This window comes from Excalfactoria chinensis, chromosome 14 (assembly GCF_039878825.1).
Source record: "Excalfactoria chinensis isolate bCotChi1 chromosome 14, bCotChi1.hap2, whole genome shotgun sequence".
NCBI classification, from domain to species: Eukaryota; Metazoa; Chordata; class Aves; order Galliformes; family Phasianidae; genus Excalfactoria; species Excalfactoria chinensis.
The window spans coordinates 6,558,622-6,577,449 of NC_092838.1; the positions used below are offsets into that span (position 1 = coordinate 6,558,622).

Consider the following 18,828-nt stretch of genomic DNA (forward strand, 5'->3'; position numbering starts at 1 on the left):
AAACAGGGGCCAGAGAGTAAATGTGCCTCACACAATGGAGCAGCGTGCCAGCTTTGTTGGAATTGAACATCCTGGAAGATGATGGAGCTGGGAACAAGTAGCATCTGATTTAAGGACTGAGACAGTAGATGGCTGATTTTCTTGTCAAAAATAGTATGAGAAAGCTATACTGACCTTTCAAGGATGAGAGGTAATGGCCTTAAATTGCCCCAGGGGAGGTTCAGGTTGGATATCAGGAAAAATTTCTTCTCAGAGCAATGGGGTATTGACACAGGCTGCCCAGGGAACTGGAGGAGTCACTGTCCCTGAAGGTGTTCAAGAGAAGTGTAGATGTGGAACTGAGGGACATGGCTTAGTGGACACAGTGGGAATGGCTTGGTGGTTGGACTGGATGTTCGTAGTCTTTTCCAGCCTTTTTGATTCTATGATTCCATAATTTCACTGTGCTTTTCTGGTGTCTTTTTCCACCTCTGGGCAACAACAGTTCTTATGTTACTGAGAACTTAAAGAATGTTCTTCTGAGACTGAAATGCACCAGACATAGAGTGGAGGCTGTTAGTAGCTCTCATGGGATGGGGTAACCATTAAAAAGTCACTGCATTTTTCTGGGCCTCCTTTTCCCCCAGTATTAAATGGAGATAACTACATGTTTCCTTCATGAAGCCATGTGGTATATCCTGTTGAAAAATCTATATATAAGTGTTCATCATATTTGTCACTCAGGCACTGATATAGGAATTTCTGGAGCACTCCTACATGTTGAGAATCACACTGATAGTGCGGATGAGAATATTAAATTCTGGTGCTGAACCTGGCTAATTTGAAAATGACGTATTTTTGTAGGGTGATGCCTCAGATAAATCTTATGTAAGAAAATGAATTACATTTATAGCTAGAGAGGACTGCAGGATTTTATGATCATCTCAGCACTTCTGCATTTAGTAAAATATCTTGTGTTTGATTATGGCAGGGTACATCTTGGTTTATGTCGAAGTTCTTTCCTGGAGTTTGCTCTGTTTCCTGGGAACTAAATTCTGATGGAAATTGTTATTTTGGTTGTTTTTTGTTTTTTGTTTTTTTTCTTTTCTTTTTTGTCTGATTTGTTTGGGGCTATTTTTTGTCTTTTAAGTCTAAGCAATCCATCGGTATTACAACTCTTTAGTCCTGCCAGTGAAAGGAGATACTCGTAGATTAAATAGTTAAATAAGAAATCCCCTTGGGGGTTTGATCTGATGAAGATGATGCTCATTTAGAGAAGGAGCAAGTACTTTAACTAGGACTATCCTGATGAACTATCTAACTTGACTTCTTAAAAGTAACTATTAATTGGAGAGAAGAAACAGTGAATTAAAAGAGCAAGCTTGAATGCTGGTATCATAATCTGATCGTAGTCATGCATCATAATTAAATTTTAATTTAACTGTGGGCTTCAGATGCCATGTTTGGAATTCTCAGTTTGAGTCCAGTTTTTATTAAACAATGAATAACCTTCTTAAGGATTCAGAATAAGAGTTCAGCAGGTCTAATCGAGTCAGCAAACAGGGATCCACCTCAAGTCAAGAAAGAGAAAATAGTGGGCAAAAGCTGATACAGCCCACTGGATGCAGGCAGAATAGTCAGAGGAAAAACAACAGGGCATGAGAGACAGTATCTTTCACTCAACCAATTAATAGCAGTTGGAGAAAATGAACAAGCTTTCAAGCATTGAAATGCTTCTGCAGGTCTGGCAAAGAAAGCAAAAAAACTTGAAGCTTTGTCCAAGCTGTGAAAGAAGTTAGTGTTTAACTTAGATAATCAGCTGGACAATTAGGTGGACAAAAAGGTGAACTCCTTAGGCATAGTGGAGCATCTGGGGATACAAACAAACGGTCATAAGTTGATGTGCACCTGCAAGCCAGAAAGAAGGAGTGGGAGCTTAGAGAGAGGTGGGAAAATGGTGCCACCAAGCCATTGCCTTTGCTGGCTCCACGGGTTCTAGCGCCTGGGAGAACTCTGAATTTAATTTCCCAAACATTTTATTAGTGTCCTTTGGGGCAACTGGTAGATTAGGACTCAGAAAATTAACTGGCAGACTTGCATGTACTTGTAGTCAACAAAGCAGCAAACCAATCCTGAAAAAACCACAGTGCGGATTAATTCAGAAATGTCTTAACACAGAACATGAAGAGCATTTTTCGCTCCTCTCAGCTCCAGATTCCTACTCCGCATGTTAAAGAAGAAACCTTAAACTTGTCTGAATTACAAGCAAAACTGTCATCCTCCCTCAAAATGGGGGTAGAAAGTACTTCTAAAATGCTTATGCATTATATAACACATACCCATATATCATTTATACGGACATTAGCAACTTGGGTTATTTCCTCATTTTGGAGGTGATGCATTCAAAGTGAGAATGCCACTACTGCCGTTTTCATCTTACATAAAGCAGATTTGTGTCCACAGTGCATGTGTAGAGTTCTTCTCTGTGATTTTCAAAAAGTAGATTGGAGGCCATTGCAATAGCTTGGGTATTGTGGCCAAACAGATAAATAAAGATGGCATATAAGGAGCCTGGTTGGCACCAATGCCAACTTCATGCACATGCTCTGTCTTGATTAAAGCAGAGATGTTTGCATATGTCTTGTATCCAAAAGCATTTTGATGCACATCCCCTCCTGCTGAGCCAGCAAAACTCCTCTCACACTTATTGCTTTTGCATAGCAGATACACATTAATGGAAGCAGTCAGAGCATTCATCTACCTGGTTCATGATTTGCACATCTCTGGAATATCCTTAAAATGTAGACAAAGTTTAAAAAGCAATAGAAGAGAGTTGCAGAAAATCCAGATTAATAATAGTTGAAAGCTGAAATAGTTTGTCCTCTTACACAGGGGTATTAATTACAAAGAGCATCTTCAGTCTCATTTGCAGAGTTTCCCTTTCACTATCTGGAACTGAAACAGTAGATTAATGAGAGAGGCTGGGAACGTGCCACCTTGTAATGAGCTGCATGAAAACGAAACACTTTAAAGGCACAAACAAGTTTTATTGCAACTGCCAAACCGAGGAACCATGTAACATCCTACTATAGAATATAGTGTAACTAATGACATCAACTATTTACACACGTTTATTGTGTTGCTGTGTTTTGTTTTTATATATAGGAGAACATTTTGAATTTTTTGCTGAAGATTTCCAAATTAACATCTAAAGGATTTTTTATTTTCCATTTGTATTCTCTCTGGGTTATATCGGTGCTGCAGGGCTGCTCAGCCTGTGTTGTAGAGATTCCTGCTTAAATGTTATTAATACAGTGCAGGAGAGGATGATAGATACGAATCTTGCAGAAAAGAAGCTAATACTGAGAGTCACTGTTTTCATTTCCTTGTGCTTTTGCATTTGAATTTCATAGCACTGAAACTCTTGGTGGGCATAGTGTGGATGGCTTAATGGTGGAACTGGAAGATCTTGGTGGTCTTCTCCAACCTTTATGATTCTTTCTGATTCCAGAGAGGAAAAAACACCATTCCTGTTCACAGCTAAGGAGCCCAGTCCACCACCTCCAGTGGCAAGGCTTTGCCGCCACCACAAGGCATGGAGTGCCATAAGCAGTGCTGAATGGAGCAAGGAGGAGGAGATGGCCACATATATAGCAAGGAAGCTTTGACTTTAGGGTAAGTCAGATCTCTCAATATTGTTTTACCGTATTTTTGAGCTTCATATTTAATTCAGGTCAAATCTCATCTACTAAACAGAGCTGTTATGTAGCGCACACACCAGATACACGAAGTGCGGTTTTAGCATAGCTCTGACCCAGTTACTTCATGCAATGTTGTCTAAAAGCAAAAACTGAAATCCCTTATCTTAACAAAAATGAACCTTTGTTCTCCTACTTATTGTGGCATTTTGCATGTATTTGGTTTCAAAGACTGATAAATTTTACTATTCTGAATCTTTCATGGGCATCATAAAGGCTTTTCCCTTTTGGTAACCAACTGAACAGCACACTGGAGAAATGAATGCCTGCCAATTGAGATATATGGAGCAATCTTGACAAATCTGATGGCTGAAACTACTTTTTATTATTTTTTTATTAATATTTATCAGCTACAGTTGGTAAATATTAATGAAACATTAAAAATAGCTGCATGTGATTAAAGAATTACTCTGTTGTTTCTGCTGTCAGAAACAAAGGATGAGGTAGGAAAGGCAGGAAAGAACAGGAAAACCAAAAACTGAAACATTGAGATGTTGGAAGGACTCTTAGAATACAGATGTGCTTCTCTAATCTTTCTGAAATGGTTCCCCATGCTTAGATGCATCTCTTCACATATAAGTATCTCTCTATGTATACAAAGATTGTGAATATGAGAGGAAAAGACATTAGGCTGCAAAGAAAAAAAGAAGTGTAAATTTAAATGTCAATATACATTCTGATTTTTAACATAGACCTAAAAATCCATAGAACGGCTACAGGGATTTTCCATGTTTGTGATCAAACGTGTTTTTCAGTAATATTTTTTCATTATGTTTGATCTTAACAGTTTCTGATTAAAATGGGCAAAGTGACTAAAATGAAAACAATGAAAAATAAAAGAGAATGTTCTGCCTTCAACCCCCCGCCTCGACTATAAAAAAAATTAATGTTTAATTAAGAACCGAATTTTAGAGAAATTGTTGTTTTTTGTTATAAAACTATGATGACAAATTGTGAAATAGCTGTAAGTGCTGCACAGCATTTATTAGGCAAATTTCACCAAGATGGCTAGGCAGTGCAGTGCAGTGCGTGTTACTGACTTGGCAGGGAAAATGCTAATATCCTAATGGATTGATTTAAGAAGTGCCAGGTAATTTGTAACACTTCAAGGAAGTCCAGTGATTGCACTTACAAGGAATATAAATGGGAGCTGGAATGAATTGCTAAGATAGGCAGAGGGAATAAGGACTCAGTTATTCCTGTGAGGTTAGTCACTGGGATTCTGCCGTCATCACAGAAACATCTCTTGCTTATCAAGACATCAGGGAGCACCACTGCAACATAATCCTTTCCAACATTTCCACTCTGTGCTCTCTGTTCAGACAGGCTATTTCCCATCTTGTTTCCTCATCTTGCCTTTTTCCTCCATTCATGTCTTCCTCTTTTCTGCTCTTCCTCTTTTCCCTGCTTTTTTTTTGATACCACTGGAAACAGAATAATTATCACTCCCACATACCAAATTCTCAAAACTAGAATCAGACCATGCTTCCATTCCTTTTATCTAGTGTTTAGCACGTCAGGCTTTTGAAAGCATTGATCACTGTTAGATATAAAGACTGCTGGGAACCTTGTCAGACAGCATGGTTCAGATGTGTGCAGGATCAGACATACCATGGTGGTGGAACAGCTGTTTCAGAAGTAAAAGTGAGAAAAATAGCTGGCATTATATGATTCAGTCATGCAAGGTTACTTGTATGATACCAGTCAACTTTTTCCATATTTATCTGCTTTCCAAAATTGCATGTAATAGGGACAGTGAGTGAATAGAACATAAGAGATTGCTGCTTCTGCTGGTTGGACTGAAGCCGGTACTTACAAAGCTGTGGTCTGTGCAGAGACATCAAAACCTTGCCTTGGGTGATACACCACAATTCCCAGTCCCCTCTTGTTCTCAGGAACAGTAGCAAAATGTGTATGTGGCCTTATCTCTTATTCCTAGCCATGGGCGTTTGATGTCATAGATGGTATCAGAGCCTGGAGAGGATTCTCTGAAACTTGATCCCTTCCTGAGCTTTCTTCATGAACATCAACCAGAGAAGAGTGAAACATTGCCTATCAGTGTTGCATCACTTGAAAGGCTGAACAACTGTTTCCAGTTCCTTGCCTTACCAGTGTCTTCTCAGTGATGACTTTATTCCCTCTCCTTTTGAACAAGGCTGAGTGGTTTCTTTGAATCGAGTTTTATTTGAACCCTAAATTCGAGTGGAAGCCAGATTGTCTTAACTGCTTTTCCTTGACTTTCTGCTCATTCTTCCTTCTGTAACTCAGAGGTATATCTGTCTTGGATGTGGAAGGATCTGAAGAGTAAGGGCAGACTTTTTGGGCTGATATCATTGAGATTCTCCTTTGGCTTCTAGTATTTGTGGCTCATACTTAGACATTCGTCAAGTTGGATTTTTTCACTTAATGTATGATTATGATTATGGTAGGCATAAATCTGCTGTCACTCATGCAAGAATAAATGCTGAAGCTAATGGAGTTATGTGAAAGTAAAACTCATCTTAAATGAGAAGAGAATCAGGCCCCCTATGGATACGAGATCAAATTACTGCCACATTTTCTTTACACTGAAACTGTTTCATACCACTCTGGCAATCAAAGATAACTTTAAATTGGTGGAACAGTGATATCCACTCACTTTAAGATGGTATTATACTCCCTGAGCAGTGGTAAAGTCTGCAATGTATGAGTGAATAACATTCCCTGCATAGAAAGGAGAGAAAGACAGCAGGTCCTGGCACCAGCACAGCCCTCCCTTCCCTTGGTTACATCGCCTCGGACCCCACTGCTCCCTTCCTGCATCAGAAAGAGCACCAGTACTCTGAAGCCTGGGTACTTCTCAACACCTGGGGAAGCAACAGTAATTTTGCTTCTTGGTCCCTTGGGAACCTTCTGCTCAAAGGACTCTTACTTTGGTCATACTTTCAGTCTTTCAGCAGCACAAACGTGCACAGTTGCCTCTGGGAAGGCTTACTCGGGGAGATCACATTTCTAATCTGTTTGCTAATAAGTGCATAATGGGAGGCAGAATATTTCTTTCTCATGTTGAAGATCTCCAGTTAAATAATTAATTGATATTGAAGTGGGTCCAATTTATGTTGGATTAAACAATAGCGAAATGTTTTCCCTCGAGTAGACAGCAGTGCATTGTGCATATCTATATCCATCTTGCAGCATTCACTGCAAGGCAGGAGGAATACTGCACAATTAGACTGCATCTAAAATACAGAATAAGGCACCAGGATAGATCTGCTACCTTCATCACATCGTCAGTTGTACGCCAACAAGATTTGCTAGGTCTGCTCAGAGCCAACACAGTTAGATGAGGCAGGGAGGAAGCCCTTAGCAGAGCACTGGGAGTCTCAGCTGGAATGAGCATCTGCTCCCTGGTTGCTCTTGTGATTCTTCTTGGCAAGAAACGATATAATCAGCTTTCTGGTAAATTCTTCCAAATCCTTCTTTGCTTTGACTCTGTGTAGAAAACTACATAACTCTCAGATAACTTGTATTGCTATGATGAGTCCTGAAATTTGATGTTAAATGAAATGTCAGATAATGAAACTGTAAATCCTGTCTTCTTAAAAGTGACTGAATGAACTGCTGAAAATAACCCATCATCTTCTTGAGGAGCAGCCAGGTTAGATGATGATAATGGTATTTCCCAGACAGACAGCGACACTGATTTTTTATATGTGATATACTGGGACCCCGTCTCTGACCTGTATGCAAGATGAGGAATGAAATGGATTTAAGTAATAACAGAAAATCTGATGATATATTTAAGATGCTTATTGTTAGTCTGTTGCCTTATGGAGCCTTTCTAACCCCAGGGGATCACCAGAATAGATAACTATGATGCACACACATCACAAGCTGGGAAATATGATGCAGCTCCTGATGACTTATTTGCTGAGAGAGATCAACTGTTTCTTTACTCCTTCCATAACGTTTCTGAAAATGCTGTCACTTTTAACACCGCAAATCAGTGTTGCTTAAGTATGAGAGGAACACTGAAAAAAAATTACAATTGGATAACAACATGAAAATATAATTATTTGAAGCATAATCAGCTGGTAGTATTTTAACAAACTCTCTACAGAATATGTAGAAAAAGCAGCTTGTTTACTGAGCTCAGCATTAAGTGCTACGCTGTAAGTTATTAATTGAAGGCGCTGCATATCTCTGATTTTATAATCTATTGACTCAAATCACAGACTGTCAAACGCATCTCAAGATTATCCCTGTTTGCATGTCAGATTATATTTCCAGGGAAGCACAGCTTCTATTTATTCTGAACTCTGATGATTTTCTCAGATTGCTGCCATATGCTACACGTCACAGGTGAGTATTTTACTGCCTTAAAATCTGACAACTCTGTATCCAGTTTAATAGTTCTGTCATCTCAGCGTTGCCATTAGCACTGCATTACAATAGAGGATATTTAAACATTGGATTAGGGTGTCAAATATTTGTTAAATAACAAGGGTAGACATTATAAAAAGAGTCAGTGATACTTTAAAAACATCAGTCAGTCAACAAAGTTGACACAGTGACTAATTAAACAAAGTTTGCTCGATGTTTATTTGTTATACTGCAGTTTTAGGCATCTATCTTGCTGTGGGTTTTATGCATAATACACACACACTGGCCAAATTCCTGTCAGTTGAGAAAGGCACATAGACAATATATTTAATGGCCAGTCTGAAGTTCACAGAAAGAGGAAAATTAATAGATCTGATTTCAGAAAGGATGGGGATATGGTCTTGAGCATAAAGTGCATATTATCTCACATTCCAATGTGGTTTATGCAGAATAGAGGCAAGATGCAGTACTGTAAAATGTTAATTATGTTCAGCTCTTTTGGTCCTGCTGAAAGTAAGCACTCACCCTCAATCAGAAACACAGAAAAAATGAGAGTTTAGCTAGATAAATGCAATGAAAAGCACAGCCTTTTAAACATCAAAGCCAAATAAATACATAGAGTGAAATGATAGCATTCATTTCACCTGCTATAATATCATCAGCCCATTAAAGCACTGAAACACAGGTGAAATGTAAATCCTCTTAAAAAGGGGATTATTCATGTGCTTGAAATTATATACTTTATTACATCTGAACCACAGCTCTTAATGCTCATCAGGCGTTAGAAGGTAGTGCTTATTTCTGTTCATTTTCACACTACGATTTTTAATAGAACCTGAAAGTTTAACTCCTGTGAGTGAACATTTTTTCTCATGGAAGCAGTTTCTCTGACACGTTCAGGTTACTAACTCAGTTAGACTCGATGATCTCTGTGGGTCCTTTCCAGCTTGGGATATTCTGTGATTCTATCGTTTGCTTTGCCTTTGCTACAAACAGTTTTTCTGCCTATTGCTCCCAAAGCTGCTATGCAAGGATTGGCCTCTTCATTCATGGCATTGCTGGGCTGATTGGAAAACTTGTAGCAAATGGCAAAATCTTACACATGCTCTTTGTCTCATCAGCGTCGAGGAGATTCTTCACTAACATTGCCAATGAAAACTTTTTAAGCTGCTGCTTTTGCTTTACCAGGAGAGTCTGAACACTTTATTGATTAAGCTGCCTGTTTTTCAGTTTCATCATATTCTTTATTTGAATGTGTATCTGTTTTGCTGATTCAGCTGTGTGTTGAAATGCTTGAGGATTCAGCTACTGTTTGCGCTGCATCTTTGGCTTAATCCTCCTGTGCTTTTTTGCTTACTCAGCTGGCTACTAAACCAAGTAATTTTGGGGGTGGGGAGATTGCACTGCCAATTTCATTTCTGACTAGGAAACATATACTATAAAATGAGTTCCAGTCATTCATGACTGCAACTGTATATTGCTTAAACAAACTGCCTTTTTAAAGAGTGAAAAAAAGAACCCCTTCTCCTTGGAGAAGGGGAATTTATTATTTACTGTTTCTTTTAGTATCTGTGAGGGCTGGAAAGCCAAGTACACAGCCTAGCAAAGGATGCATAAGTTGAGATTCAGCTGCATCTCAAGCAGGCAATAGATTTCTATGACAGTAGCTCCTCTCAGAAGTGAGACTGGGATCACACTTCACTATCACACTATTTTCTCGTGATGGAGATCCCAAGCCCCAGTGGGTGCTGTGTAGTGCAGACCCAGATACGCTGCCTGGCCCAGGTCCTAATTCTAGCTGAATAAACCATGTCTCTCTCTATCCAGTTCCTGCTTTTGGCATTGGGCTCCTGATCAAGACCATAGAAATGCTGCAGAAGATGTATCTGGCCCAAGACTAAGTTTACCTCTTGGAACAGACTGCATGTTGTAGCACACGAACAGGCAACTGATACCATTGACCTTGGCAAGAAGAGTGAAGTCCGTTGCCAGCAAAGGTATGATTCTACAGCTTGGGCATCTGTCTTACATTCCTTCTTTCTTCCTCATCCTCTTTCATCATCAAGCAAAACCTGGAAGCATCTGAAATCAGCACTGGCTTCTGCAAGTCTTTGATGTAGGCACCAATCCACGTACCCTCTGGGATTTCTGTATGGAACATACTGATACAAAACTATTCACCCTAAACTGGATGCAAGACACCATCATTCTTCCAACAGAACTGGAAGCTTCATTCCTAAAGCTGCTTTGATGTTTAGCTGTGTTCAGTTCACCTAGAAAGAGCACTGAAGAGCTGCCAAAAACAGACCAACCACCAACCAGGCTGCCTGCCTGACAAAGCCTCTCCTCCTTCTCTGCCTTCCCTGCTACCTGCAGCCCACGGGTGACCTGATGTGTCATGGCCATACAGCACACAAGACAGAGGCAGCAAATCCAGCATCCAAATAGGGATTCCAGCAACTGGCTAAATCTGCTTGGTGGGCTGGCTGCCAGCTGACACACTCCAGTGCTCGTTCACAGCAGGACCAGACACTTGCATGAGTGTTTTAATTTACCTTGCCACCCCTTTTTCCTCTCTGGAGAGGGGAGACCCTAAAACATGGCAGGAGCTTTCTCACTGGCATTAAAATAGCCCCCATTGTATCTACTCCTTCTGGAGCCAGAAGAGTTTTGTACAACTTGGACCCTTCAGGTGCCATGCACTGTGGCTAGCAGAAGTTCATGTCATTCCATTCTCTTCTCATTTATGCCTCTTTTTCCTTTCTCTTTCCCTTTCTTTTTTATTCTTTTCTTTCCCCCTGAGCCATGTATCACAGTTCAGGTCTGTGTTTGCAATAGCACCTCTGTAAGACCTTTATCCTCATATGATTTCTGATTATCACCTTTCACTACAGGATTATTATTTTTTCCTGCCGAGTAATTTACTTGTGATATTTGGAAAATGGACATAATAAAGAAGAACTGTTAGTGATAAATCTCCTGTTTTCTCCGTAGCACTTAGCAATACTGTTAGCAGTAAAAAAAGAAGACACCTGAGAGGTCCCCATACAAAGCTTTTCACAAACTCCCTATACAGTGCTAAACAGGTTTCTGTGCAGGCAAAGGACTGCAGTGGCATTTCAGTGAGATTTATCTCAGTGGCTACATCTGCCTCTTTTGTTCAAGTGGTTGCAAATCTGTGAAGTAATTACTTGAAATGCTGTGACCCTCTTCATCTGGGCCATGCAAAAGGCTGTCACTTAACAGGGAAATTAAATTAAACTTGAAACAATGCAGGAGAAAGAAAAAGAAATAAATAAAAGAATCAGCTTTTGGAGAACAAGGCAAAACTGCAATGAGATTTAACTAAAGGGAATTATAGTGAGCCAGTGAGCAGGATGTCCATAACTGACTGCTGCTTATTGTACCCCTGCTGTAGGACTCAGCTCTCAAGGCTCTTACGTCTGCAGGAAGCTCCCAAGCAGTTTCTCACCTTCAAACACTTTTTAAAGATACGGTATCATCTTCTTGTGCCAACGTTTCTATTCAACAGATTTATGTTATTCATTGAAAAAAACAAAATCCCACAAACCTCCCCCTGGGAAAGATATGGGACAGGAGAAAGCTCCCTGCGCTGAGAATATAAAGGCTATGAAGGAAAAAACACTGTTTTTCTGTCCCAGCACTGGAAGTGTCCCCAGAAGTGATTTTGCCTTTTATTAGCAACCCACAGAGATTAGAGCAGCCAGAGCTGTTTGCAATCAGCCCTCAGAGACCTTTGCTCCCTTGAGCTGAGCTGCAACCAATGTAACCTTGGTTGACTGAACTGACATTGAAGTGAAGGACTTTTTAATTTTCTCTCGCCTTTTTTTTTTCTCCCTCTCTTTTTCAGTGTATTTAATACTGATGTGGATTAGAAAGCCTCTGATGTAAAGGAGAGGGGGGCTCAAATGGCATCAGTGCTATCAATTTGTCTGTAACCAGTTCTTTAAGCAAGGCTTTACAGTAAGCCAGCCTGAAGCTAAGCGACTCTGCCATCATCAGGCTCAATTCTGCAACACAAAATACAGGAGGGACCATTGCAGCTGCTCTGCAAGCCCTGGAAATGCTGCTGAGAGCTGCAGCGGTTCCCTGCTGCAGGCATTGTGCTGGAGAGGCATCCCGAGTGTTTGCATCTCTCCTGTGAGAAATTTCCTATTGAGTACTGGAATTTTCTAGATCAAAACTTGGAGGGGGAGGGGATGAAATCTGAAGGGAAAGGCTGTAATTGTAGCTCATGAGCTGACATTTCATTCGAAGCCAAGAGAGATAAGAAAAACATCAATGCAAAATCACCTGAGTAAGTTTGGGATGGCTTTGGCAAATAGAGCTGTTAAGTATTTCCAGGAGATTTCTGCAGATCACCTTCCAGCTGTATCCACAGTCCTGATGGAGGAGCAAATAAAGCACAGGTGGGTTGTTGTTCAGGGTCTCTTGAAAACGTTTTGTTCCTAAGGCTATGCCAGCTAGCTAAGAAAAAAAGGAAAACCTGAATGAAAACAGTACTTAAAATCTGAGCTGAACCCAAAACAGTCTGTGGGATAATAGGTAGGAGCATTGGTTGGAATTGAATTAACCCTTGGTAGCCAGCGGTCATTGCCATGTGGATAAGGTATATAAAATCTGAGTGGCAAGTGGTGTTCTGCCTGCCTCCACCATTTTTTATACCAGGAGGGAAAACACCAATATACCGGGTAGGGGGTTCTGTCTGAAGCACTCGAGTACAGGAGAATTTCATTCATCTTTGATGAAATTATTCTTCCCATACTTCATCCTTGTAAACAGTTGTTCACCAATGTGCATGCTGCCAAAATAGTGATGATGTGAATAAGGTGTGTTTGTGAAGGATATTTCTCTCTGGTAAGAGAGGGCTTATGAATGCCAGGTAAAGAGGTGACCCACACAGTGCTGTGATGTTTTAGTGGTGCTATTAAACACAGTCCAAATGCCTGAACGGGCAAGGGAGGCAAGGGACAAACAGCACTGCATGAAGGCAGGCAAATCAGTCGGCCTACATGCTGCCCACGCACACTGCTGCTGGGGGTTTACCATTTGAATGAATTTCCTGGGCACGATTGAGATCTGATTTCCATTCAGCACAGTGGGAAAGCACAAGGACAAAAACATGCAAGGAAAAGAAAGAGAAAGGAGGAGAAATGTCTCCCACAGCCACACATCCTTGCCTCGCTACCTGCAGCTATTAGAAGCAGAGCTCTGTATGAGAGGTGAGCTTTGGGGTGACTTTGTGTTGCTGCTTGGCTTGAGCCTTAATGGCAGCACTGGAAGCCATGTGTCGGTCTCTTCACTTGTCAGGGTGAAGAGCTCACCTCTGCTGCAGGTGACATTTAAGCTCCTGAGTCTCACTGTGCACTTCTCTCTCTCTCCCACTGCATGTGTTCACCCTTCCTGGAAATGCCTCACTTGAGGTGTGAGTCTTTAATAATATCAGAATACATAAATAAGAATAAAGCTCCGTACCAACCATCAGTTGTCTCATTCCACAATCAGGATGGACATAGGATAGCCTTTTTGCAGCCTTTTGGGATCAAAGAGAAAGGTGTATGATTAGTCTTACTGTAAGAAATTCAAAGATAAGAATATGGTCATATAAATAAATAAATCCATGAGCAGCACCCTGTCTAGAGGTCTTGACTGCTTCATGACTGAGAAGAGTGAGCTGGATTCTTCCTCTTCCATACAAGCAGCCTACAGCTACTGCTGAGGGTGTTGCTGATGCTGTACTTTGCACACAGATGGTTGCAATGTTAGGCTTGCACGCAAAGAAGAGTGCAAGGCATGTGTACATCATTTAGGAACAGGATTTTTATTCCTTGCTGGGTATTTTTCTACAGACAGTTCACTCTTATACAGGTGTAAATGTCACAGCATCATTATGGTTCTGCATCCTTGTTTTTCCTATGAAACTGTTAAATTGGCCAAATATTGGGGGGGGGGAGGAAGAGCCCCAGATCTCCATTTTCTTTAGTGTCTATCTGACATGAAAAGACTCCCACATCTGTGTATTTCGCTAATGATCTCATGGTTATAATTAGCCAACATTTGTATTTTTGTGTCCAAAAACTGGAAACCTTAATCAGCTCCTGCTCTGCTTTTTACCCCCAAGGTCTGTATGGACTTCTAAGGTATATGACAGCTAACAAAGTGAAGGAAGCCTATTTTCAGAGTATCGGAACTGTTAAATAGAGGTTAGCACCTGCAGTTGTGGATTTTCTATCAGAAAAAGGCTGGAACTGCTGTCTTTTAGAAAAATAATTCCTTACTGACTCAGAGCAAGACAGTAAGTTCAGCTAACAAAGTGAAACGGACCAAGTCTGCAATCTGAATCTGACTGGTGTGCACAACTTCTTTTCCTCTGCCAGGTAAAATGCACAAAATGTATAAAAGCTGGAAATAAGTTCCTACCTAACCTCTAAACCTCTCCTTCAGGTGTCTCCAACTCAGAAAAGCCTTCCTGTGGACCCAAAGCCCAGAGGAGACATTTGTTACAACTGCTCATAAAAGGAGAATGTGGTGAGTTTTTTGAGCAGACAGCTCACTCAGATGCACACAACTGGGAGGGTTGTCTGACAGACCTGTGGGTTGTGCTGCCATCCAGAGGGATATTGACAGGCTGGAGAAATGGGCTTTGTAAGAAACCTCTTGAAGTGCAGCAAAGAGTGTTGCAAAGTCCTGTACCTAGGAAAGAAATACCCCAAGCATCAGCACAAGCTGGGAGGGACACTTGAATGGAAAGTACTTGGGAGTCCTGATGGACACCAGGTTGCTCCAAAGAAGGCTAACAGTATTCTGGGCTGCAATTGGTAAAGTATTGCCTGCAGATAAAGAGAGGTGTGCCTTCCCTTCTGCTCAGCACTGGTGGGGAGGCACCAAGAGCCATGTGTCCACTGCTGGTCCCCCTGTACAGGAGACCTTGACCTGGACACACACGAGAGTCTCCAATGGAGGGCCATAAAGATGATGAAGCGCACCTCTGCCCTGTGGAGAGGCTGAGAGAAGCAGAGCATCAATCAGAGATCCCCTCTGAGCCTGGAGGGGGCTCAGGGGGATCTCATCCATGTGGATAAATACCTGAAGGGAGGTGCAAAGAGGACACAGCCAGGCTCCATTCAGTGGTGCCCAGTGCCAGGAGCGGAGGCAGCGGCACAGCCCGGAGCACAGCAGTTCCCTCTGCCCATCAGGCAGCACTGCTGTGCTGTGCAGTGCTGGAGCCCTGGCACAGGCTGCCCAGAGGCTGTGGGGTCTCCTCCTTGGAGTTCTCCCAAAGCCGCCTGTGTGTGGGGCTGGGCCCTGCCCTGGGTGGCTCTGCTGGGGCAGTGAGGGACCCCGAGGTGCCTCCAACCTCAGCTGTGCTGTGATCCTGTGTTACATAAACACATCATCACAGAGATGGCAAGAATAAACTGGAAAGTATCCTGACTGAAGATAAGCTTATTTTCTACTGACATTAATTCTTCATGAAGTGTGCATGATAATGAATGTTAATCCGCAAATAAATTCTTAGAAAATTATCTGTTACATCTCCAGGGTGAAAAGGTCTGAGTTGTGGCACTGAATACTAGCAGTATTATATATGATTTACCAGCAATTGTCAAGTTTCACACCAAAGGTCAGGAATAAATCCTGAGTTTGTACGCTGTGAGATAGAAATGTATGAACATTTTAATTTATTGCTCTGTCACTGTTAATTCCATTTGGTATTCACTGTGGTAGCACTGCTGCTAATGAATGTATTTGGTAATAACGTGCATGTCATATATATTTATGCTCTAATCACTTTCAGTGGTTCAGCAGACAAAACAAGTTAGGAACTTAGCCATTTTAAATTGTTATAAATTAAGAGGGAAAAGAAATCATATTTTATTTCAAGGAAGTCCTTAACAAATACGTATCATATTTAACTTCTCTCAGTAGGAGCCTGTCCTATCACTACAGAATTCCTCATGTTTTTAAGGAATAAATGCGGATCAAACAATTCTATTGAACAGACTTTTCCTGTTGTTTGATGATAAAAATCATGTTCGTAATGCTTAGAGTCCAGCTCAACAGATTCAAGCAGCAGGAGGAAAATAAATGACTACAAGTACACTTTAGAAATCTTAATTATGACCTAAACAACCTTGCATATAAATCATGATGCCGCAGTCTCAAAACCTGACTGAATATGATATACACACGCTAATGTAATCTTGTGTCCCCATCACCTTCCAGGCTGGTTCTTGAATCCCCATGAGCCCAGGCAGAGCAGAGGCTGAGTTTCTTTGTGGTGAGGAGGATAGACAGTCATTCTGTGGCTCTCACAGGCCTCTTTTCCACCACTGTCTATTATTTCTGTAATCACTTCATTACAGCCTTTGTGAATTGATTAGGTTTGGAAAGCGCTGCAGTGAATAAAAGGAGAGCCTGGCAGCATTCGTACAAATCTGGTGGCTATTGCTGAGATGTGCTCCTCTCCTCTGCCTTTGGAAGTGGGACTGACTTTAAAAAAACATTTCAGAGAGGGAGAGAAGCACTAAACTGTTGTTTTTTCAGACTCTTTCCATGTTTTCTTCTGAAAAGATCACCAGTTTACCACGTGGTAGCGTGACATGGGGATTAACTTCATGCTTTGGTTAGGAAAAAATATTTCCTTTAGGCCTTTTACAATGTGTTGACTATTAATTAAGATGGAAAAGTATGTAACTGTCTGAGCAGTGGATGGATTATGAAGCAATTTACAGGTTGATGCTTTCCCCGTTTATATTTGCAACTTTGTGTCATACCAAATTTAATACATTCATTTAGTGATGATGAATGGTTCTGGAGCCTTTACAAGTGTTAGAAATAGAATCTGTAATATTTACAGCATACTTATTTAAAAGCTTATGAAATGTCAGGCTTGTCTTTATTGCAGACTTGACTCATTGTAAGGGAGTCTTCTGGCTTCCTTTGTTACTACACGAAGAATTCATTTCGGCATCTTCCTTTAGGGATGGTTTCTTTTAAGCTGTGACTGCATTAATAATATCTTACTCTTTCTGTCAGGCAGTTGGACTTGATGATCTCCAAAGGACCCTTCCAGCTGAACCAATCTAATTCTAATTTGCTACCAACCCATAATCAGTAAAACCATGGAGTAAAGGACAAATTTGCTGTCAGCTTTTCTGTATGAGATATATTAATTTTTATGTTTTTTACTCCTGAGTTAATTAAATGCCCCTAAATGTGGAAACTTTTTATGTAAATGCCTTTTTAATAACAAAGACCGTTCCTGCTCCCAGGGAACTGTGTTACTTTAATAATCTGCTCTCATTTTTTATTATTTTTTTTAAGTAAGTGAATATATTTTGAGGCTAAAATTGATGATTTATTAGTAGTACTTTCCTCAGATACAAAAGCTCGTTTTCAAGCTGAAGAATAAAAGGTGATCTTGCTTTCTGCAAGTGTACATGCCGTATTCTTTGCATGGTTCTTTAGATCTATTTGCTTTAGGATTAGAAAGATTTCAAACATATCCAGGTTATAAAAAGTTGTTATTGGTGGTGCTTTTTGAAGTACTTAGCTGGAGCATTACAAACAAGTTGTGCTTGCATCTGCTAAGAAAAGCACAAACAAACTTGGAATGGAGTCACCTATATCATATTTAAGAGCAGGATCATTTCTACAGACTGATCTTCTCAAGAAAACCTGTCATTTACAGTCAGCAAACAGTGCTGATGGATGGCCGTGGTTCTGTGTGGATGTTTGATTTACATCAATGACTTGATGCTGAATGAAGGCATAAAGGGATTTGGCTGTACATTACATTGACAATCGCAAAAATATTGTCCAGGTCATTACCATAAAGCAGTAGAAGGTTAGCAGGTGCTATTTTCCATCTGAAATGAGTAGCCAAAGCCAGAAAAACTATTAGACTTGCATGTAGACCTCCTGCACTTTGTGCCTGTTTGCCTTCATTTGCTTACTTACTATGAACTTCTCTACTGGATGTGGTACCCATCCAGGTAGTAGGAAGTTGTTCCTTCAGAGGGTGGCGATGCACTGGAACAGGCTGCCCAAGGAGGCTGTGGATGCCCCATCCCTGGAGGCATTCAAGGCCAGGCTGGATGTGGCAATGGGCAGCCTGGTCCTGTGGTAGACCTGCACATAGCATGTGGATGACCATATGGTCTCTTTTAACCCAGGCCATTCTGTGATTGATTCTATGATATGATTGGATGAAGAATAAAGCTTGCACAGGGACTGCTATGATTTGAATAATCTGATTTGATGAACTTTCTGAAGTTACCGGAGTAGGCAGATTTCATGTTTGCCTCCTCTTTCTAGGCTCTAATTCTTAAATGCTTCCTTCTGAAATATAAAAGGATTTCTGTATTTTTTTCAGTGGGAGAACTTCATTTTTTTTCCTTTCTAGAGACACAAATGCCTGATTCTTTCCAAAGATCATTACATTTCTGGGCCTAGTGGCTCCTTGTGATAATGAATCCTACAGCTTAATCAGATTACAAGAAAAATATTCTTCTGTCCAGTCATGATTTTTCCTATTTATTTTTCCCCCTGTATGGGAGATTGGTAATCACAGCCTGAACCTCTGATTAATCAGCTGAGGCAAGTATGGGGTCAGCTGTGGGAGCACAGGTGAGAGTGATGTAGCTGTGCTCCTGGAAGGGGTGAAGCTCGACTCCACCTCCTCTGAGACCTCATTTAAGGGCTG

At 40.8% G+C, this 18,828-nt stretch overlaps 1 long non-coding RNA gene across 1 annotated transcript in view; it reads left to right on the plus strand.

Annotated features, from left to right (window-relative positions):
- The window catches only part of LOC140258884 (uncharacterized), a 44,186-nt gene extending 29,578 nt beyond the window's left edge, over nt 1-14,608 (plus strand). Inside the window, exons 2-4 of the long non-coding RNA XR_011905310.1 lie at nt 3,491-3,654; nt 9,927-10,096; nt 14,565-14,608. This is a non-coding gene — a long non-coding RNA (uncharacterized lncRNA). The remainder of the gene's footprint in view (nt 1-3,490; nt 3,655-9,926; nt 10,097-14,564) is intronic.
- Nucleotides 14,609-18,828: the final 4,220 nt, after the last annotated feature.